Source organism: Podarcis raffonei, chromosome 9, assembly GCF_027172205.1.
Source record: "Podarcis raffonei isolate rPodRaf1 chromosome 9, rPodRaf1.pri, whole genome shotgun sequence".
NCBI classification, from domain to species: domain Eukaryota; kingdom Metazoa; phylum Chordata; class Lepidosauria; order Squamata; family Lacertidae; genus Podarcis; species Podarcis raffonei.
Genome location: NC_070610.1, coordinates 48,900,885 through 48,924,674, shown reverse-complemented (window position 1 = coordinate 48,924,674; position 23,790 = coordinate 48,900,885).

Sequence of the window (23,790 nt, the reverse complement as noted above, 5' to 3'; positions counted from 1 at the left end):
TGGGAAGTACCAGGTTCAATCCCTGGCATCTCCAGATAGGGCTGGAAAAATCCTGGAGATCCACAGCCAGTCAGAGTAGAGTGTACTGAGCTAGGTGGACCAATCATTTGACTCAGTATAAAGCAGCTGCCTGTGTGTGTGTGTGTGTGTGTGTGTGCGTGTGTGTGCGTGCATGCGTGTGTGTGCATACACACACACACATATGTAAACAATCTTTGGAGAACTGCATCACAAAATTCAGATAAGTGTGGATTTTGAAGGATAGCTGTGTTTTCAGTTCTCATATTGTTTTGGTAAGTGCAAATGAGAGAGATTAGCCTTTAAATGAAAACTGAATAAAATTTCTCCCCATCCTTAACCTGGAGTCCTGATCACTTACATCAGGTTGAAGAGGGAGGTGGAGTATAGGGTCAGGAAGGGATAACGTGGGGTGCCTTTTCAAATATCCAGATTTCCCCTTACTAATACTGACAAGGTGTTTGGTGTTATACAAAGTAGTTTTGAATATTCATTCGGGAGAGAAAACAGTGAGTGCTATTTTCACACGCCTTTGCTCCGGCTAAAATGGGGTGAGGTGGGGTGGCACATCTCTCTTATGGGAAGACACACATTCTTCAAAGTGTGTGCACTCTCATAAATCTTTCTTCAGGGAAAATGCATAAGGATTCATTTTTGATGAACTAAAAAGCACAAAAATAGGAATTGCAAGTCACTTGCACTTCCCATTTCTCTGCAGAAGTGTGAATGCCTGAAGCAGCTCTGACATTAGGTGCATATTAAATAGATAACCACTTGCTTCATGTTTTCTGAGACCAAATAAATGACACGCTAAGACTGAAATCCTATTCCCACTTACCTGGAAGAAAGGCCCTAATGAATGTAACATAATTTATTTTTGAATAGACATGCATATGATTATGCCTTAATAGAATAATGAACCCATCTTTCTGCAAGTTTTGGAGCTGCCTCTCCCGCACCCCCCAGCATTTCATATATTTCTTACCCGATATTTCATCACATTTTAACAGGCTATTCTCCAGGCAGGTTCTTTTGCAAAAGACTGTTAGAACTACATGATCAAAAGAAAGTGGCTGGCAAATGTAAAGAACTAGATTCTCTTATCTTACTCACATAGAATGATACCGTATTCTAGGATACTCTCCTTTGAAGTCAATGGATTCATTCATGTAGCTGGGAACGATCTGGCATGATTAAGAGTATCTAGAGCAGCCCATTACTGTTAAGTGGACATGCAGAGGAATGATAGGGAATGATAAGGCTGATAGAGATGAATGTTGTCTTTATGTTTTAAATGCTGCACCTGTTTACCTTTTCAGAAGTACTATGCACTGTTTGCTTGGAGGGCTCCTGAAATGTCAAGAAATGTGCCAGTTCAGTTGTGAGTGGCAATTGCACCACCTGCCAGCAAGAGCAAATGTGTGCAAAAGCTGGGAAGGACTGCAAAGGTACCCTGCTGTGAGATGAGTTTTGCTTTCAGTAGCACCGCCTACTTAAATATGCACCCTTACGGCGATCATTGCTTACACAATGATATTCATATCTCTTTGATTTGGAAATTAAGCTATGACTCCAGTGTGTTAGGCATTTGCTATATCCTCTCCTCTATCTTATTTTCTGTATTCCTCTTCACTGAGATACAAGCTTTTCTTTTCCTCTCCTGTTAGAATGACAGGTTAGCTAAGGCCACTGTATGGGTTGATGGCTGACATAAGCTTCGAATTGGGGACACTGCAATTCACTTTTCTTCTCTTTCTTAGCTCCTACATTACTTGAATCTGTAATGCAGAGAGAAATGCCAGCTTCATCTTTGTAGGGCAGCACAAATGACGAGCTGTACGTGAAACGGCATGGGGGCAGAATCCAGTTCATGCTTGCACTTTGAAATTCCATTTCTCTCAATAGGAAAAGCTTTTTAAAGCACGTGCTTAATCCCCTCTCATTAAAACACATGAGACTTAAAAGTGCTTTTCCTTTCATCAACTCCCCTGAATGAAAATTCCAAATTCTTGCTTCTTAACTCACATTCTTAGCCATCATATTATGCCAGTTCCCCAAAAGGTATCACGCTGAAAATGTTTACACTGCGTGGAGGTGTCCCTCCACCTAGCCCTGCTGGTCTCTGCCCAAGGAGTGACACCAGCGTGACACCAACATCGTTTTGCTGGTTGGTGTAGAGTTTCCAGTTCTGCCTGCTAAATGGGTAGTTGAATATAAATGCCACCACTGGTATCCCTGCTAGCAGCAGCCCATGGAAGGACTCAGAACTGGTCATTCTGTAGGCATGAAGGGGCTGAACCAGCCCAAATACGCTGCAATCCAAACCACCTCCACTTTCACCACCTGACAGCCACAGCCTTATAGAATCATAAAGTTGGAGAGTTAGAAGGGACCTCAAGGGTCATCTAGTCCAACGCTCTGCAATGCAGGAATCTCAACTAAATCATACATGACAGATGACCTTCCAAACTCTGCTTACTCCAAGGAAATAGAATCCACTACTTCCCGAGGGAGTCTGTTCCACTGTCAGAAAGTTACTCCTGATGTTTAGTTGAAATTTCCCTTCTTGTAGCCATTGGACCTACCCTGCAGAGCAGGAGAAAACAAACTTGCTCCATCTTCCATGTGATAGCCCTTAAGATATTTGAAGATAGCTATCATATTTCCTCTCAGTCTCTTCTTTTCCAGGCTAAACATACCCAACTTCCTCAATGGTTTGTCATAAGTCTTGGTTTCCAGGCCCTTTATCAACTTGGTCACCCTCCACTGCACACATTCCAGCTTGTCAATATCCATCTTAAATGTGGTGCCCAGGACTGGACAGAGTACTTCAGGTGTGCTCTAACCAAGGCAAAATATAGCAGGACTATTACTTTCCTTGACTGAGACACTCTACTTTTGTTGCTGCAGCATCACACTGTTGCCTCATGCTAAGCTTGTGGTCCACTAAGACCCCTATATCCTTTTTACTTGTATTACTGGCAAGCCAGGTGTCCCCCATCTTATATTTGTGCCGCTGATTCTTCCTGCCAAAGAGAACAACTTTACATTTGAGCCTATTGAAATTCATTTTCAAAACAAAAATTTTTTTTCCTTCCAGTAGCACCTTAAAGACCAACTAAGTTAGTTCTTGGTATGAGCTTTCGTGTGCATGCACACTTCTTCAGATACATGCATGCACACGAAAGCTCATACCAAGAACTAACTTAGTTGGTCTTTAAGGTGCTACTGGAAGGGAAAAAAATTTTTGTTTTGACTATGGCAGACCAACACGGCTACCTATCTGTAACTGAAATTCATTTTGTTAGCTTTGGCCCAGTTCTCCAGTCTGTTAAGGTCATCATCTTGAGTCCTAATTCTGTCTTCTGCAGCATTGGCTACCCATCCCATTTTGGTGTCATCTGCAAATTTGATCCAAGACATTGGACAACAAAGCGGCCCAGGACAGAACCCTGCAGCACCCCACTTGTCACTTTTTTCCAGATGAAGAGGAATCATTATTGAGCCCTCTTTATGTTTGTTTGTTTGGTTGGTTGGTTGGTTGGTTAGTCAGCCAGCTACAAATCCACCTAACAGTTACCTTATACAGCCCACATTTGACCAGAATCTCCACAGTTTGTCAAAAGCCTTACTGAAATCAAGATACACTGTGTTCACAGAATTCCCCTGATCCACCAAGCATGTAACTCTATCAAAAATAGAAATGAGGTTTATCTAGCATGACTTGTTTTTAAGAAACCCATGTTGGGTCTTAGTAATCACAGCATCCTTTTCTAAGTGCTCATAGACCGACTGTTTAATTATCTATCTAGGACCTTTCCAGTCATTGTATAATCTCTAGGTTGATACAGAAATATGACTGCCTCCCACTTTCTGTCCCAACCTGGCCAGCCATGCCATTAAGCCCACTGTTCCCTGACCAAAGCTTTTTATGGCAGTTACAAAAATTTGAGGCAGATCAAGCAGCATGTAAAATACAAAATATGGGCTTTAAAAAGCTGTAGTCATAAAATGTTGCTTCCTACAGCAGTCACCTACAGTGGGACATTCCTTCCTCCATGCAAATTGTTTGAAGGATTGTCCTCTCCTAGCACAACTTATATTTAACTGGTGAAAATCTGTTAAAGATCCATAGGCTGGAGGTTCTATACTCCTGACCTGTGTCACAGCCCATGGAGACTGAGATTGAAATGCATACTCAGCCACAAAACCCAAGGAGTCATCCTGGACTAAGTACAAATTTTCATAAGATATAAAAGGCAGTAGCATGAACTCTTTGGAGAATCAGAGTGAAATAAATTAATATTAAAGGTGAAGGTAGCTATGCAGATTATTATGTTTTCATCAGTTCTAACTAAATATGGTTTGCACTTCCAAACCCTGAAAGTTGTCTTCTAGATATCTTTCTTGCTCATATGGAGAAATCTGATAATAAAAAGGCAAATTCTTCTCTTCTGTGCCATCATTCCCACCAAGAAAGAAAGAACATTTTAAATTAGAACTGATATTTAAGGTTAACTATATGGTGATCTTGTGCTTGTCCACAAAATGTGGTCTAAATACTCTTCCCACATCTAAATCTTGCAGATCTAATTTGAGATGCATGGGTGTAAATGAATACAAAATGTCGCTCTTAATTGGGATGTGTGTCTGGGACATATTCCCTTTAATATGTTTAATAAGCTTTAAAAACTAGTTTCATTGGTGTACCTCTGGGACCCTGTGAAGAATAACAGGGATTTGTAGAAGTGGATTTTTAATTTCTACATGCAACTGAGGTGGAATTAAAGTGCAAAAGCAATTTCAAAGGTCTTGGTATGATGGATGATCTGAAATTGTTCCTTACATTTTTTTAAAAAAAGCTTCACAAAACTTTCTGAATTCCTTTGTTGCAGGCAATAACAATCTATCCTATATTATATTTCTATGAAAAATAACTTTATGCTTTGTTTTGGATTTGTTCTTCCATCTTAACTGAAAGGATTAGAGTCAGACAATAAAAAAACTGAACATGTAAACAAGAGCAATATCAAAAGAAACCTGTATGAACATTGCATCACCTGGGGGATGCCAAGCGTTCAGGAGGAAATGCCATATGAACTATGTAAGTCTGATGCACGTTTCAGAATAGAAAAGCAGCAAGCTGCAGATTAGAACAGTGGAAGGGATTCTTCTTGGGTTCAGTGAACATACCACAGGTTACAGAATCCCGAATACACAAACATAAGGTGACCATCAGTAACAGTGTGAGTTTTGAAGAGGAGCCGGATGAGAACATAATGACATTACAAAATCCAACAGAAGAAGACCACCAGGACACAGACAAAAGCTCTGAGAAACGAATACCATCAAAAACAAAGAGTTGAAATCAACACACAACCAACTGAAATGCAGGAACAAGGGCAATCCCCTGCAGATGTTGAGATCAGATTGTCAACCAGGGAAAACAAAGGCACCTTCCCCAGACACTTTAATGTCCTACAAAGTAAGGCTGGAGAGGAGGTTGGCCAAGAGGCAGAGATGAGGTAGGCTGCTGAAGAAGCCAGGAGATCACTTCCTGCTGATGAAACTAGCTCCCCTCACTCATGGTCATGCAGAACCCACAAAGGTATGAAGAGGGTGGAACAAAGACAGACAAGGTGAGGAAGTCTTAGATTGTTTGGGAAGGACCCAGGGAAGGAGAAGACAGGGTGTTGTGGAAAGGCAGGGGCCTTCAGTCCTTGCAACTGCCTCATTGGGAAAAGTTGCTGTGCTCACAAGGCCTGTGCTGTTTTTATTTTATTTTAATAAAGAGTTAACATCACCAACTGTCTCCCAACTTCTGCCTTGACACTTGACCACTTTTTTGTGTGACATGCAGCCCACAAAAGGTTGCCCATGACAGAATACAACCTTTGGGCTGAAAATGCTTCCCCATTCCTGCTTTTGCAGCATAGCACACAGTGAACATGTACATGTAAAACACAAGACACAAATGTGCACAACCTGCATAGAGACATACAAGCAACAGAGTCACAGAATCAGTAAGAGCTGCATGACTTACATGGCATTGATAAATTGATCTCAGTTCTCATTTTAATTAATATTGGAAGCAAGGATGTGGAATAGATGACTATCACCGAGAACAAGGATAATAATCACTAAAATTATAGCTGTGATGAGTCCTGATACTTCTTCCCATATCAGACTTAATTCAACAGGCACTAATTTTTGTAAATGTTCCTCAGCTGATCTTCTGTTCTAGCTATTCCAATTAATCTGGTAGGTACCTGGCTTTTCAGTTCGTCCTTCACCTGAATTTTCTTGTTGATTGGACACCACTTTGAACTAGTTCAATTATTATTTTATTATGATACTCAAAAGACTATCTAATGCACCTTGAAATACAGTGGTACCTCGGTTTACAAACTTAATCCATTCCGGAAGTCCGTTCTTCAACCAAAAACCGAGACACGCTTTCCCTAATGAGGCTTCCCACCCACTGGCAGAGGAAGAAGAGTGTGGGGGGGTGGAGCACACTGCCCCAGCAGTGCGATCCCGGTGGGGTGCCATCACAGCTACCCCCCACCTGCACGGGGCGCCATGCCCCCACAGGTGGTGTGCCACACCCCCAGGATGTGCACCACGCCTGTGGGTGCCACGCCATGCCCCCAGGATGTGTGCACCCCCGCCACCACCTGCTCTCCATCCCTCCCTGGTGCTGGAGCATGAAGCTCTGCCACTGCTGCCGCTGCTGTTGCCCTTCCACCATTTGCATTCCATTCTTAGACCGAGGTAAAGTTCTCAAACCAGGACAATACTTCTGGTTTTGCAGAGTTCTTAAACTGTATTGTTCATAAACAGGACTGTTCTTAAACCAAGGTACCACTGTAAAGTCTTCTACAAATTCCTGATCTCCAGAAAGCTGGGCGGAAAGTACCAGCACCTTAGCAACAGAATGGCAAAAACTCTGAATCTACCTACAACATGATGCATCTGATTGCACAGTCTGCACTGTTTCCTCATAAGTCTGAATTTCTAAACTGGTGATCTAGCAGTTAGAGCACCCATAGCTGGCAACTTTAACACTGCAGAACATGTGGTAATGTATATGGCATATAGATGATAGATGATAGATAGATGATAGATGATAGATAGATAGATAGATAGATAGATAGATAGATAGATGATAGATAGATAGATGATAGATAGATGATAGATAGACAGAGATGTGTGAGAGATAACTCATTAATTTTATTGTATTCAATACAAGTGGTGTTCGTTTCAACACATCTCTTGTCCATGTTAAAAAGACTCCAAGAACAAAGAGAACAAATTCCTAAATTACAAGGACAGGCACATTTTAAATCTGACTCCCCCTCCTGAAATGGTGAATATTTTTTGCAGGAAAATCCTGGGATTGGCTGAATGCAGTAAAGTACAAAGAAATATAATCTTCAGGAAGAAATTTCCATGCAAATTATCTTCTGATGCACCATTAGATACACCCCATGCAGCTGAGGACAGGGCTAAGGTGTGCAACTTTCACCGTATTCTTGACCCTTCTGGATATTACTTGGGGAATGTTCCTGTCTCACTCTAATGAAATATCTAAGGCAAAAAGCATTAAAAGCCTCCACTCCTTAACCTCTTAATGAGGCCCTATTCCCTGTTCTACAATTCTTTTAAAAAGGTTTCCTCTGCAGCAAAGAATTAAAAACTCTGCTTTCAGAGATTCTTCGTTTGCTAATGCTCTGTTCTTGCAATTAATCACTTGAAGAGCCTGTGCAGGCCCAATCAGACTCAATTTGTCTATGTCTCAGCTCTCTTCTTCATTACCACTATAACTGTTAATTAATTCTTTGCTCGTATTAAACAGTAGCATATGCTTTCCACTCTATGTAGATTAGAAGGAGTTCACTACCCAAAGACCTACGTATTAGGCCTCCTAATCTTAGTAACTTCCTAATCATCAATGGAATGTTTTAGTATACATACATTGCTTTATAATTCAAATTTGATACTATTTTATTTCACACACTATGTATCTTTGGAAATTATTATATTTTGATAGGACATGGTACTTTTTGTTACTGTAAGTTGTTTGGTTACTTCAGAACTCCAAGGGAAATGACAAATACTGTATGCTGTAGCCAATATTTTTAGGTACTTGGTGATTTTAGATGGCTGGATCACCCCCTGAACTGATAAGAACACAAGCGAGAAGAACATGCAACAGAATCAAGAGATAGGACACTTGTCATTGGTAAAGTAGGGCCTGTATTAACTTCAAATGTAATAGAGATCTGCAATGCAACTTCCAATGGAGTATGATTTTATAATAATGCATATGACACATATGCAACTATAGGAGAAGCTATAGCTCAGTGACAGAGCATGCAGCAGGTCCCAGGTTCAATCTTTGGCATCTCTGGAGAGGACTGAGAATGTCCCCCTGTCTGAACCAGTGGGTCTGACTCTTACATTTGTCAGGAGACAAATGAGGGGAGTGTAACCCTACTCGTTCTTCTTGACCTCTCAGTGGTTTTTGATACTATTGATACTTCTGGGAGAGCTCAGGGAAGTGGGAGATGGAAGCACTGTGCTAGAATGGTTCTGCATCTATCTCAAGTGCCATTTCCAGAAAGTACTTATGAGGGCCACTGTTCAACACCATGGGGGCTTTCCTGTGATGTGCCCCAGCATTCCATCTTCCCTCACATGCTTTTCAACATCTGTATTAAGACACTGGCAGATGGCACCAGGACACCCAGCTCTTTCTCTGTGTTCCAACTGGATCAGAGGAGGTAACTGAGGTGCTAGGCAGGTGTTTGGAGGCAGTGATGGGCTGGAAATGGGCCAACAAATTTAATCTGAATCCTGAAAAAACAGAGGTATACTGTGTTCCAAGTTCTCAAGTACAAGAGGTGAGAAGATAGCTTGTTCTAGGCAGGGTGGCCTCAGTAGTTAGGAGTGCCTATGTTCAGCTCCAACTGGTTCACCAGCTATGACCCCTTTTGGACAGAGGTGCTTAGGGCCCAGATCTCTGAGAAACCACCTCTTTCCCTACAAATCGTTTCAGGTGTTAATATCAAAAGAGGGGACCATCTTGCTAAATTAAACTACCCTCAGAAGTTCAGGATCTGTTGCCCAGGATCAGGCATTCTCTGTAGCTGCCCCTAGATAATAGATTTCCCTCCCCATAGAGGCACATCTGGCACCTTTACTCTACAGCTTTCAGCAACACACCTCTTTACTCTGGGCTTTGACAGCTCAGATATTTGTTTTCAGGACCCACCTATTCCTGAGACTGTAATTTGTTCTGACTGTTTTTAATACTGAATTTTAAAGGGTAGTGAAGGGTAGGTAACAACAACAAATGTTTGGTTTTTGATAAATAAATTACCCACATAAAAAACTATGATGTGTAAGTGTCTTATTATTGATAAAATATACTTACTTTGCCTTTATATCTTTACTATATTACCTAATTATCTATCTAAACAGTCACTGGTTCCTTATATTCTGGCCTCACATCCAAGATATAGGATGCTGCTAGATAAAAGTTTTGTTTGAATTTTTCTATAGTAATTCTGGGAGAGGCAGTATCCAGGAACTTGAGGGAAGCACCATGTGCTAACTCTGTTAAGGAAAAATATGGTTCAAGCTATTAGCAGTCAACTCAGATTGGAGGACTGATCTGTTACCAGTGACAGTGTCTATAGGGATAACAATAATTCCATCTGCACCATAGCCGGAGACTTTAAATCTTCACATTCAGAGTTCTAAGAAAATCTTACAGATGTCTTTACCTCATTATGTGGTTACTGGGGGATTGTCTCATCTGGTGTACTTTGCAACCGGGTATACCTTTAACAAGCAATCTGGCATTAGCCTTCTGTTTCTACCACTGGAAACCAACGATGGCTATATATCACTGGTACTGTTAATTACATTGCTGCGCAAGGCATCATTAAAGCTCCAAACACTGAAAGGCACATCAGGAAGATTCTCTTTCCCCTCCCCTTAAGCAAAACTGCATTTAACCAATCAAGAAAAGTACAATAAATCCTGTCCAAGTTTTTGTTACAATGAATCATGCAGGTGAGAGAGATTTTATTTAAAAAAATATTTCTTGCAATCAACTTACTTCCAGGAAAAATATTTCTTTAAAACTGTAAGCTGACCTCTTTTAATTTGCTTAAAGAAGTCTATGAAATAAACACAGTTTACAGGCGACATTGTCAACATCACATCCAACTTGATAGCTTCCAAAGACAGTGAGAACATTAGTTCTCACACTTATCTTTATCACAATTCATATTTTATGTAGTGTTTTCTCACAGTGCTCAAAATGTTTCATATCAATTCTCTCTGTAGTCTTTATTATATCCTTACACATTAGGCTTTGACAGAACATGCCCTAGTCTGCACCATAAGATGAAAGGGAGGCAAGTAAATAGTCAGAAAAATCATTCCTTCTTAATTTATTTTAGTCTAGCTGTATCCACTAAACAGCCCATTGAGCTTTTGGACTTTGACTGGCTGAACCTACTGCATATTCTATAAAGAATGACCTGGCACTTAAGTGTGTGGCAAATAACAAGTATTCAGAACCCCCACCAAGAACAAACTATGTTTTTGCTTAAGGCAGTAAACTGAACATTTTTTTTGAGAAAATTTGGGTAGTAGTTATTCAAAAGACTGAATAGAAATAAGCAGAGATAAACCCATTTATCTGGACCTATTCTAGACTGTTTTTCTGACAATGCCAATACTTATAAATGAGCATCTCACAGTTCAGTTCTAGGTCCTATTCTGGCTTTCTTCTAGCTCCTTTTGTTGCAGGACCTCAACCACCTTTCAGTGCTACATCTCTTGAAAAGCGTTCCAGTCACTTTTTCTGTCTTAATCGGATATGGGTGGTGCTGCAGTCTAAACCATTGAGCTTGCTAATTGGAACGTTGGTGGTTTAAATCTGTGGAATGGGGTGAGCTCCCATTACTTTGCCCCAGTTTCTGCCAACCTAGCAGTTCAAAAGCATAGCACTGCATGTAGATAAATAGGTACTGCTGCGATGGGAAGGTAAACGACATTTCTTTGCGCTCTGGCTACTGTCACGGTGTTCTGTAGCACCAGAAGCAGTTTAATCATGCTGGCCACATTACCTGGAAAGCTGTCTGTGGACAAACTCTGGCTCCCTTGGCCTGAAAGTGAGATGGGAGCCACAACCCCATAGTTACCTTTGACTGGACTTAACTGTCCAGGGGTCCCTTACCTTTATCTTTGCCCAGTGCTTTTCCCCCCCTTAAAAATGTTTAGGGGTACTCTCATTTTCCTACTCATATTGAAATACTGCCCCTCAATGAGGCCAAACTTAGATTCACAAAATGTTTAGGGGTATGCATACCCCTGCATCCCCCCCCCCGAGAAAAGCACTGCCTTTACCTTTACCTTCTATCTTAATATCTCCACATTTCTGACTCCAAAATTAATGATCCTATTTTCTACATTGTTTTCCATCCTTCTTCTCAACCTTTTACCCAATCAGAATAGGCTGTTGGTTAAATGTCCGTGGCGCCCTAAGTTACTGTGTTTCTAGGCTTAACATTTCCTGAACAAAACACCCTATTGTACTTATAACATTCCTGTAGAGTTTTAACCCTCTTGGCCTTTAAAACAAAAGCAACAATTTTACAACACAGGTTTTACAACCGAAAACTAAACATAAAATAGATGAACTTCTCATAGACTCATAGACTCATATTATTATCCTGGCACATTGAAATGTCAGGATTGAAGATGAGAGAGAGTAATTCTTCTTTGGATTCTGTGTCAATAGTTCAATTCACCCTTTCCAACCCTGTACCCTGCTGAATATTTGGACTATAACTTCCACTCACCCCAGCTGGCTAGTGTTCAGGAAAGAAAGGAGTAGTAGTTCAACAACATCTGGAGGCAACAGGTTGGGGAAGTCTGGTTTAAAACATGTGAAGCAGTGAACTGTAATGAAACTAGAAATGTTAGCTATACTCATTAGACAACACCTTTGCAGAAATGTTATGTAACAATATTTCCAGAAGATTAATTAAAGTCACTTTTAGAATCAAAACAGGTCCAATTAGGAAAAAATAATGCTTAATTCCAAAAATAGATCATAGTTGTCTGGAACTTAGGAGAACAGGGACTATCATTTCCAATAATCATCACACAGGAGAATTTTAACTAACTACTCTAGCTGATGTGGCTGAGGATTTAGATTTTAAATTAATGTCTGTGTATGGGTACTATTCTTTTGTACAATTAAATTTAACTTATAGAATGTTCCATTTTTAAGTATCATTTTCCTTGGATTGTAATCTGGCACAAAATTAGGTTTACACAAGATCAAGCACAAACAATCATAATAGGATACACAATTGAGACTGTATCCCAAGTCTTTTAAATCATTCAATAAAGCTTTTGGGTTTTTTGTACAGTGGTACCTCAGATTGCATATGCTTCAGGTTACATACGCTTCAGGTTACAGACTCCGCTAACCCAGAAATAGTACCTTGGGTTAAGAACTTTGCTTAGCCCGAGGTACCACTGAATTCCTATCCTTTTAAACTAAAAGAAGTTTAGAAGCAGCAGCTTTGCATATTAAGTACATGACATAAGCGGATCTGCTGGCATCCGTCTGTCTCAAGAGACAATGGAGTGCACCTCTTAGGACGAAGACAAACCACCGTAGAATCACAGCACCTGCTGTGGCTGTGGAGACTAGTACTTGTAACTGCTGCCTTCTGTGATGTTTTTGCTGTGTTCTCTGGGGCACAAGCCTGGGAAGTGTGTATGGAGGTCCTTGGCTGCCCAGACTGCAAGACACGCCCCTTCTAGGCCTCACTGATGTTGTTGAAAGGAAAGCAGAGCAATACATTTCATACCACCTTGACTGCAGGTTTATTCCTTAGCCTTTTCTTCTTCCAAAGATGCTCTACAAGACAATGGGTATAGATTTTTCCTCAGGATTTGCTCCTGAAACTTTTCTCATGAATGCAAGACAGCAGAGGTTTAGGTTCAGAGTTTTCCTCTTCCTACATGAAATACCTTCCTAGGTTGATGAGACTCATCTGTCCCTCATTTCCCTCTGCAGCACATGCAGTAACCACCTTCTTGACTGTTGGACCCACTACTGGGGTTCTCTGCTCAATGCACTGAAACCTGACTTTGCATGCAGGGGAAATCCTAAACTTACCGAGGGTTTAAGATTCATCAGCTACCCTCACCTGGGTTAGCTGACCAGTCCAAAAAGCACTCCAAAAAGCCTCAGCAGTGCAGAGGGGGGTTGTTTTCTCAACAAGCTAGATGATATTTAGTATCTTGGCAATTTGACATTGTTATGATTCCCACCTGACATACTTGGCCTCTGGAACTTATGGAGATAAGGATCTTGTCTCACCAGGTTGAAAGCATTCCCTACTCCTGCCTAATACCAACTCAGATTATGTGTATGGTGTTGTCTACTCTGACTGGCAGCTCTCCATGATTACAACAGAGGTCTTTTACATTGCCTGCTGCCTGATACTTTTAATTGGAAATGACAGCAGGGCTTGTCATGGACATTTTGCTACCAGAGTCAAAGGACAAGATGGTGTTCCTTCCCGTTCCATAAAGTGAATGATGGCTGGGGCATGCCATGTAACATATACAACTCTGTCCTCCAACAGAGGAGGATGGCCAGGGACCTTAGAGAGAACAGCTGAAGGTTCACCAGCATCTGCCACCTCAGGAAATCACCTCATATTGCCTAATGGTATGGTAAGACTGAAATGTCTGCAAGGAAAACACGTGATCTGTCTAACATATTCTCTCCAGGGATATGAATTTCTCAAAATCTTACATGTTTATAGTCAGCACATTATCTTGGAAGTAAATAAACTTATGTATGGAAAGTGTTTGCTACATATTGTTCATTTGGTACAACATAATCTTATTTGCCATTTTTCATCCCCCATCACTCTCTCTCTCTCTCTCTCTCTCTCTCTCTCTCTCTCTCTCTCTCTCTCTCTCTCTGTGTGTGTGTGTGTATGTATGTATGTATGTATGTATGTATGAAATGGAAGAGTTTTCCTGAAGTTATTTATTAGGCCTTTAATTTCAGTTGTCACTTATGCTGTTATTTTAGTCTTAGTAATACTCTGTTTAGCATAATTAATACAGACCTGAAGCATTTCTGTTTCTTTACAACCTACACAGTGGATCAAAGTGGAACAAGCTGCCTTGCGTATTATGACACTTTAAAATGTTTTCAATGTGATTAGTGCTTCTCTGCAAATCGCTGCAAACATTTTTGTATTCTGTAAAATAGCAAACACAGAGAAATTATTGTTTTCCTAATGCTGTCATACCAGCAATGGTTGAAAGCAAACAAATCAATGCTCAGGGATGAAATGCACAAATTGGACAGATAAAGGCATTGTGAGAAGTCATCATGTGAGAAGTCAATTCAGAACATGCTTTTTTACTTTGAAATAAGATTAATTTGTTCTAAAGCTGCCAATCACTGAGCATAGTGCTGGAGTTGGAATGGAGAAGAACTTTGTTTTTTTCCACATCTTAATGAGAAGCTACCCAATTCACACTTCTTGAACTAATGCCTGAACTGAAACACAGCTATCATGGGAAATTCACACATCTCTGAATTTTGCAATGCAAAATTTTGCACCCAAACAATGCATACATCGGGGGGAAATGTGCATAAAATGCTCATATTAGTGGAAATAACATGCATTATATTAGGAAAAACTACTTGTATAATTAGGTATATTGGTCAAAGCTGCATACTAAAATGTCTTTGTAGGAGAAATTTGCACGAAAATGCTAACAAATTTTCTTTATGGTTTTGTTTTGTTTTGTTTGTTTTTTAAAAAATCACAAATTGCTGTGGAAATATGGAGAACTGATGTATTGCAATGCTCACATGAATAAATTATTTGCAAAGGAAATATTTCCTACATATAGTATAGTAATGGAATTGACAGCATCCTGTACATGTGTGCATGAGTGTAAGTGTGAAAGTGTTCCACTGCTGGGAGATTGTGCACATAAAGCTATTCCTTCAGGGACTTGGGAAACATCAGTCACTGGATCCTTAAAAAAAAATGCATGGGAAGGTTTTCCTTGAAGGGAAAGTTCTGGGTGTGAAATTTTACAAAGTAGCAGTGCCTAGGCATTGAAAAGAAGCATCCAGTGAGCTGATCCAAACTCCTTTCTGCTTCATTCACATTCAATATGGATTTCTGTTGCTCACGGGGATTGTGCAACCTAAATACACTTGCTGAAGATTTCCTATGTGCTATATATATAGAAACTCTAAAGCTGTAACCCAACGCCCCATTTTGCATTCTGTTTGAAATTTAAGTGAACCTGTGCTGTTGGTCCAAAAGTTCACATCTGTTGGGTTGAAATAAACGACAGACGAATGACAAGTGTCATATGGGAGGCATCTCCCGAGCATGTCTCGGGGAGTCCCTTTTATTGAATATTACAGCATTGCCACATATGTGCTTGTTGCTGATTGGTTAACACAAATACAATGCAAGGGTTGCATATAGGCATTAATCACCAGTAAATTAAAGGTTGGGAAAGGGAACACAGAACTGGACAGGCATGAAAACCTCCTTATTAAACTATTACTAATGATTGATAACCTCCTTATTAAACTATTACTAGTGATTGATATAGCAAGACTTAAAAGAATATAACTATCACATTCCATAGATGTGGTCAACCATGCATTAAGAACAGGTCAGGGTACGATGTTTCATGAACTCAATGTGAACTCAATGTGAACTGAACATTCTAGTCATGTGCAGAAGCAAAACTTACCATCACACATCTTTGAATCTGGGTATTTTTGAGCTGTGAACATTGAGTTACCAAAATTCAGATTATTAGAAAAAGTCAGAATGAAATTCTGTGGTTTAAAGTCTGAGCTGAATAAGAACTCAGGAGTCATCATGTCTGCCTTCCTGCTGAATTAGGAATAGTCAGAGTTTATACTGAACTTGCTGGTGGGCTCTACTCCTTTTCTTGTGATTGCCACCCAGTAATCCTACCAGGAACCATGCTTTTGACATTCCAGATTTGTCAGCTCTAGCCCAAGTCCAGATCCGAGTCTTAAAAGATGTTTGGACTCCTGCAGACCAACATTCTGCACCATCTGTTCCAGGGCTTGCTATGTTTTGGGATTCTGTCCTACATTTTTCATGACTCTTTTAGAGAGAAAAATATTTGTCTTTCAGACTCTTCTTGTATGAGTGATACCAGCAAGGCCAAGACAACTTGTATAGTGTTATATGAAAAAACAGGGGTGAGAATAGTTAAAATGCACTCTTTGAGAATATGTACACAAGATAGCAATCTCTCATTTTTGAGAACAAATCAATCCTGAATTTTGTTCTTTGAGATATCATGTTTACTGTAGATGTAGTTGGATGCGGGTGGCGCTGTGGTCTAAACCACTGAGCCACTTTGGTTTGCCAATGAGAAGGTCAGCGGTTCAAATCCCTGCAGCGGGGTGAGCTCCCGATGCTCTGTCCTAGCTTCTGCCAACCTAGCAGTTTGAAAGCACACCAGTGCAAGTAGATAAATACTCGCTTCTTCTGAAGCGAGATGAGAGCTGCACCCCATAGTTGCCTTTAACTGGACTGAACTGTCTAGGGGTCCTTTACCTTTTACCTTTACCTACTTGGACAAATATCTATTCTACTTTTTCTAAGCAACCAACTAAGAGAGAATTAGATTTACATCTTAATTATGGCCTTTAAACTAGGCAATGTTTTACACTGCACAAGTTTGTACCATCTTTATAAATTGCCTCATTAGCACCTAAAGTACATCATGATCCTTTTGTTCTGCCTATTGATTATTCTATTTAATGTATTTGCTTGACTATGGCCCATCCTTACACTAAAACTTAAATTGCAACAATTTTTTTTTTGCATGCTATGTCTCATCAAATTATAGATGTTTTATATTATCTTGTTAGCCTTCTTCATTCTGCACTCTGAAAGCTTTTTACAATATATACCGTAGATATAAAAAAGCAAGGGGTTATCCAGTGTCCTCAGTTTATTTTATTTTTTATGTTGTATATATAGTTTCATATAGTTCAAGTATCTTAATATAAGGTTCTGAGCAATTTTAAGCTTCCTGTGCATGCTATTCCAAGAATGAAAAGACATTCAACACAATATTAAGTCAAACCAAGGATATCTGGTTGGCCATTGTGATAGCAGAGTGTTGGGTTTTGAGAGTGGCCTGGGGTGTGGTCTCACATGTAATCCTATTATTGGGGGACATTGGACAATCCTCCACAATCCATTGCATTTTTAGCACTCAAGGCAGTGCAGCTTTGCCTTTCTTTGGAAAGCTAGGAGACCCTGACAACCCCAATCCTAGCTTCTTGGGAAATTTATTTCCCTTCTATGTTACTTCAAGTAATCAGTCCAGCTTAGCAAGCCCCCCCCCCCTGCCCAAATTGGTGATCACTTATGCCTTGCCATAAAGGAGGAACTGCATCATCCATAAAGAAGACAAAAGAAAATCCTGATTTCTATACAATTTGCATAAGCTAATTTATATCTATAGATCAAAATTTAGAAGTTATTGCTGTAATTTAAATAGAAATGCAATACATTTCATTATAGTGGGGATGGCAGGGACCCGGTGACCTGTGTGCCTGCTCAGTTGGCTGTCTGGGTGCTCAGTCTGAGTGCTAACTGTTGGTAGGGAACGTCTATCCCACCTCTGTTCCCATTTCTCAAGGTTCTTTATCAAACTGAACATGAACCAGATTGTCATTCAGATAGTAGACTGTCTATTGTGAAGTTGGACACAAAGAGGGAAGCTATGTTAATGCTATTGGTGAGTCTCAGCCCTAAGAAGCTATTGGAGAATTTTGACTGGATAAATTTGGTGACATGGTTTCCACAATCCACCCCACCTGCAAATACACTGGAGAATTTCCAGAAGCTATTTGTGCTTGATTCTATGACTCCTCCCCATCTGCAAAATATATTGCCATATATTTCAAAATTCTGGTACTATCCTTCTGCTCTGTGAACAGAATACCACTTGTCCCTGCCCCTGTGAAGTGCTGGGTCCATTTGAAGTCCAGCAAGAGAGAAAATAAGGGCAAGGTCAGAAGCTGCCCACCATAGGCTTGAATAGTCAGCTCACTAACCAGGCTGGATTCAGTGGAGTATGCATGTCCAGTACTCTAGTTTGGTGTAATTGACCTCAGTATCTGCCTACATTTTGCCTCAGGAAAAGTAAAGGTAAAGGTAAAGGTACCCCTGACCATAGGTCCACTTTGATGTGCTTTTGAACTGCTAGGTGGACAGGAACTGGGGCTGAACAATGGGAGCTCACCCCATCGCAGGGACTCGAACCGCCAACCTTCTGATCAGCAAGCCCTAGGCTCTGTGGTTTAGACCACAGCACCACCCGCGTACATCCTGCAATGACATTTAGGATGGAGGGTTTTCCATCTGCCGTGTGTCGCTAGGTTTGTGTCTCCCAGCTGGGTGGATGTTACATAAATTGGCAAATTATCCTGGTGACAGGCTTTTAGCTGGCATGAAAATTGAAGATACAGTATGAGGGGAGTAAGAAGTGATGCATACTTTTGAGCAGCCTGAAGCATTTTTTGAATTATTAAAGGAACCTCCCTAGTTTAGGGCTAGTAGCAAGGCAGAAAATGGAACACACCCTCCCAAAGGCATGTTGCCTCACTTTCCATCCAAACTGAATGGGTCTGGGAAACCTAGACAGGAATCCTTCAACACATTACAGGTTCTGAGGCTGGGGTGCTTATCAGAACTGTTCCTGTGACTGGAGCTCACCCAGTGTGGGAAGATAATTAGCAACCATGGTCTCAATCTAGGGAGTTACGTACCTCCCTGGACCACTGACCATGCTCCATCAGAACCTTGCACTCAGTGTGAGGTCGGAGTGGTGATGGCATAGCCAGTGAATCTGGATGTTTGACTGGCATGTGCAGCCCATGGCCTCTACTCACATTCCAATTTCCTGTTCAGGTAAAACAGAAATCCATATCTGGTTGAGATCCTGCTCTGTAGTATAGTTAAGAATTACCATTCTAATCAAGAGAAGAAAATCTGTACATTACAGAAACTGCCCAAAGGATTTCTGTGTTTTGTATTGGGCAGAAGTAAGCTAACCATTGTGTGTAAAAATGACTAGCAAGGATACTTTAAAATATCTTTGTCTTCAACACTCTGTTTTAGACACTCATCTAACTGCAAAGAGGTCATTTCAAATGAAGAATGATTGTCAGTAATTCATTTGTGAGTTAAACTAGAGATGGCCAAAAGATATCTGCTCTTTTTGAAGATTCAAAAGGGGGAAAAATAACCCAAACCATCCAGAAGAGCAATTTTAGATAAAAATGCTCTGATGGATCTCCCCCAACCAACCCCAAAGCCTGTTAATCTCTTGACACCAAATTACTGAAACAAAATGCTCATGTTAGAGGGGGGAAGTGCTGGTTTGAGAAAGGACACACTGTTCTTTCAGTGACAAGAGCCTCCAAGACAGAACAAGCAAAATGAGCAATAAGCTCAGAATACTTCATTTATTGATTGCTGACAGAGTTAAAGTGAGATTTGAGAAAAAGAGCAGTGACCTGGTAAAATTTAAATGTAAGTTAAATGTGCACACAACTATTAAGCTGATAAGCTTTGCTGCATGCATAATTTGATGTTCATTTTCTCTTCCACCCCCCTTTTGTTTAAATTTTATGGGGGGGTGAGGGAAATATAAATGGTTATTGAAAAGGTCAATTAATATTTTTAAAAACTACCCTTTTCCAAAATATATCAGTATCAAAGAAAGCTTTGATCAAGAAAGAATAGTATAGGAAATCTGCAATAACACTAAGCCAACCTTCCCCAACATGCTGCCTACCAGATGTTTCGGACTACAACTCCCATCATCCCCAGTCAGTATCGTCAATAGTTTGGGATTATGGGGGCTGAAGTCCAAAATATTTGGAAGGCACCTGGATTAGGGAATGCTTCTAGATAGTGTATCTAGATATTGTCTGTCCATGATCCTAATTTAGTAGCAGGGAACAGTTAATGTGAAAGGACAAGTAGCTTTTCCTCTGGGACAATCACATGCTAAGGCTATGTGGAAAATGTTTGGCTTTGGGTGCTTTGCCTGAGTAAAACTCACCCAAATCACTTCTAATTACACTCTAATCTAAGAATATTTACCCCATCCATTATACTTACTGATACTTTGGCTTCTGCCAGAATGCTAAATTCATCAGAAGTTTCACACACATAGATTTAGTCAAAATGTTGATTAAAGCTTTATCTTATGTGAATCCTGGGAAGACAAGCATACTTGCTTTATATTTAGCTCTGCTGGTTGCATGTAAGTGGATTACTATGGGAAGTGGCCTGGAGCACCCTGAAGTCAGGGTCCTTGATTACAATCTAGCATACACGTAAGGTAAAGGTAAAGGGACCCCTGACCATTAGGTCCAGTTGTGGCCGACTCTGGGGTTGCGGCGCTCATCTCACTTTATTGGCCGAGGGAGCCGGCATACAGCTTCTGGGTCATGTGGCCAGCATGACTAAGCCACTTCTGGCGAACCAGATCAGCGCACGGAAATGCCGTTTACCTTCCCGCTGGAGCAGTACCTATTTATCTACTTGCACTTTGACATGCTTTCGAACTGCTAGGTTGGCAGGAGCAGGGACCAAGCAACAGGAGCTCACCCCGTCGCAGGGATTCGAACCGCCGACCTTCTGATTGGCAAGTCCTAGGCTCTGTGGTTTAACCCACAGTGCCACCCACGTCCCAGGTGTTGTTGTTTAGTCGTTTAGTCGTGTCTGACTCTTCGTGACCCATGGACCAGAGCACGCCAGGCACTTCTGTCTTCCACTGCCTCCCACAGTTTGGTCAAACTCATGCTGGTAGCTTCGAAGACACTATCCAACCATCTCGTCCTCTGTCGTCCCCTTCTCCTTGTGCCCTCCATCTTTCCCAACATCAGGGTCTTTTCCAGGGAGTCTTCTCTTCTCTCTCTTTTTTTAAATAATATTTATTACTTTTAAAGCTTACAAAAAAGGAAAAGAAGAAAGAAAGGACAAAAGAAAAAAACAAAAGAAAAAAACAATACAATACAAAATATAAACAATACAAAGCAGAACCTTAACACATTAAACTAAACACATTAAACTAAACAAAACCCTATCCCTAACCCTAACCCTAAACAAAACAAAACAAAAACAATTTAAAAACATACATCACACCTTTTCCATACTCTATCTTTCATTCCCTTGTTTCATCGACCTCCTCTCACCTCCCTTTTTGTATTCCACTTCTATTAATTGTTTCAGCAAATCCTTTCCATCTTTCTCTTTTGCTGTCATATTATAAATATCTTAACATATTTTTAACCTTATTTTCCATTAAAACTATAATACTTGTATATGCTTAACTCCTTATAACATTTCTACTAAGGCCATAAAATTTCATTCCAACATTTTTCTATCACTCATTAGTTTTACAGTATTTCTATAAATAAACTTTAAATTTTCCAATCTTCTTCCACCATCTCTTCTCCCTGGTTTTGGATTCTGCCAGTCCTTTCCGTCAATTCCATATAGTCCATCAACCTGGAGATCTTATGTCCGAGGCTCTTAACTCTTTTCCAAGTCCCTTCTGCAGGTCGTCTTCATATTCTTTAATGCTAAAGAGCAGATCTCAGGAAGACTCCAACCTAACAATGCTTTTATTCCTTCTCAACAGGTCAGCCAGATTTCCATAGTTAAAGTTAAGATCCATAAAGTATTTCAGGACATGTTTCAAGCTTCCTCCAAATCCAAAGGCCCCCAGAACTTCAATCTCCTCCTGACCCAAGCCCATATCCCAAAAGTCCATTAATCCCTGCATAGAGGGATCTTTCCAACTTTCCTTCTCCAGTCCAAGCCAGGCTCTGATCCTCAAAATCTGACTTTTTCTAGATTCAATCATAGAAGGCCTCAACTTATAGTCCTCAATTTGCTTCTGTAAGGCTGAGGGTCCCGCTTCTATTACTTTAGGTTCGACAACAACAGCTTTCTCCTTCTCCTCCACAATTTGTCCTGCCAAAGTAGATTCCTGTACCAAGTCCTGAATAATTTCTGTGTTGGTGCTCACTTTTTGTCTCAAATTAATCGCTTTTTGTCCCAAGTTGTCAATTTTAGTAGTCATATCATCTGTCTTCTTATGAAGCTGTTCCAGCGAATAGCTTATCTTACATAATGCAGCCACTATGGCTTCTCCTGTCAACATTTTTAAATGGTCCAAGGTCAATCCCTGGTTCTCACAATTTCTTATCTTGCAGCTGGAGATTCCCCAGTTACACTCCTGTAACAGTTTCAAAAGCTCCCTCTAGAGGGAAACAATCTCCACTTGTATCAATCCTTTCAAGCACAACTCAAGCAATAAAGATAGTTTCAATTTTCAGTTACTTTTCCTCCTTTTTAAACGCAGAAGAGGACAATGGAAACAATATATTTCTCTTGTTTAGCTAGCTGTCAAATACGTTCTGTTCACAGTCAATGATCTCTCCCAAAACGTCACTCTTTCTGGCAGCCCGTTTCCAGGTTCAGAGCAGTGGTAATTGGATTTTTCACTCTCTCCTGCAGGCTCGCTAGGTCCAAATTTCCCCCCCTCTTCTCCTGCTTCCAAGGGGGGGTTTGATAATTTTAACTGATGGAAATTTAATCCTTTGCCAAAGGCTTTCCGAGACTTTAGCTTGTAACGTCTTTGCTTCAATCTATTTACAAAAGAGGAAGGCGGACTTCCTGTTTAAAACCTTCCCATTTCGGTGCCAAATTAAGATATTTAAAGATCCAATTTTCTGTTCTACTCATGGGTAGTTGTTTAAAGTCCCTAAAACAGGGTTTCCCCGCGAGTAGGGGAGGCGCAAAAGGTGCCAGCCGAATCCCAGGTTCACAAGCTTCTCCCGCCTGTGATTTCAGTGGGTCTCCGCCTTCGCCGTTGCGGTCAGACCCTGCTTTCCATGGAGCAAGTTCCTCCCGATCGGAGGAGCTCCGCCATTGCCGGAGGCGCCAACCCGGAAGTCGGGAGTCTTCTCATGAGGTGGCCAAAGTATTGGAGCCTCAGCTTCATGATCTGTTCTTCCAGTGAGCACTCAGGGCTGATTTCTTTAAGAATGGATACATTTGATCTTCTTGCAGTCCATGGGACTCTCAAGAGTCTCCTCCAGCACCATAATTTGTTGTTAGCCACCCTGAGCCCGGCTTCGGCTGGGGAGGGCGGGATATAAATAAAATTTATTATTATTATTATTATTATTATTATTATTATTATTAATAATTCAAAAGCATCAATTCTTCGGCGATCAGCCTTCTTTATGGTTCAGCTCTCACTTCCATCCATCCATACATACATTACTACACGTCCCAGGCAGATACACTTAAATCCCATCATGTGCAGAAATTGTCCGATTCTGGAATATTAAGAAATTAAATGAATCTCTATTCAGTCACTGCAGTTTGATCCACAACCGTCTGTGATATTTAACGGTTAATCTAAAACAGTAGTGTACAAAGATCTGGTGACATTTCTATTAATTGCTCCAAGTCTTGCTATTGCTAAAAACTGGAAGATGGTTGAACCTAATATGCTTCAGTGCTGGTACATGGAAGTATGGCAATTGCCATTGTTTGGAAGTGGTCAAGGAAACTAACAATTAAACTCAGA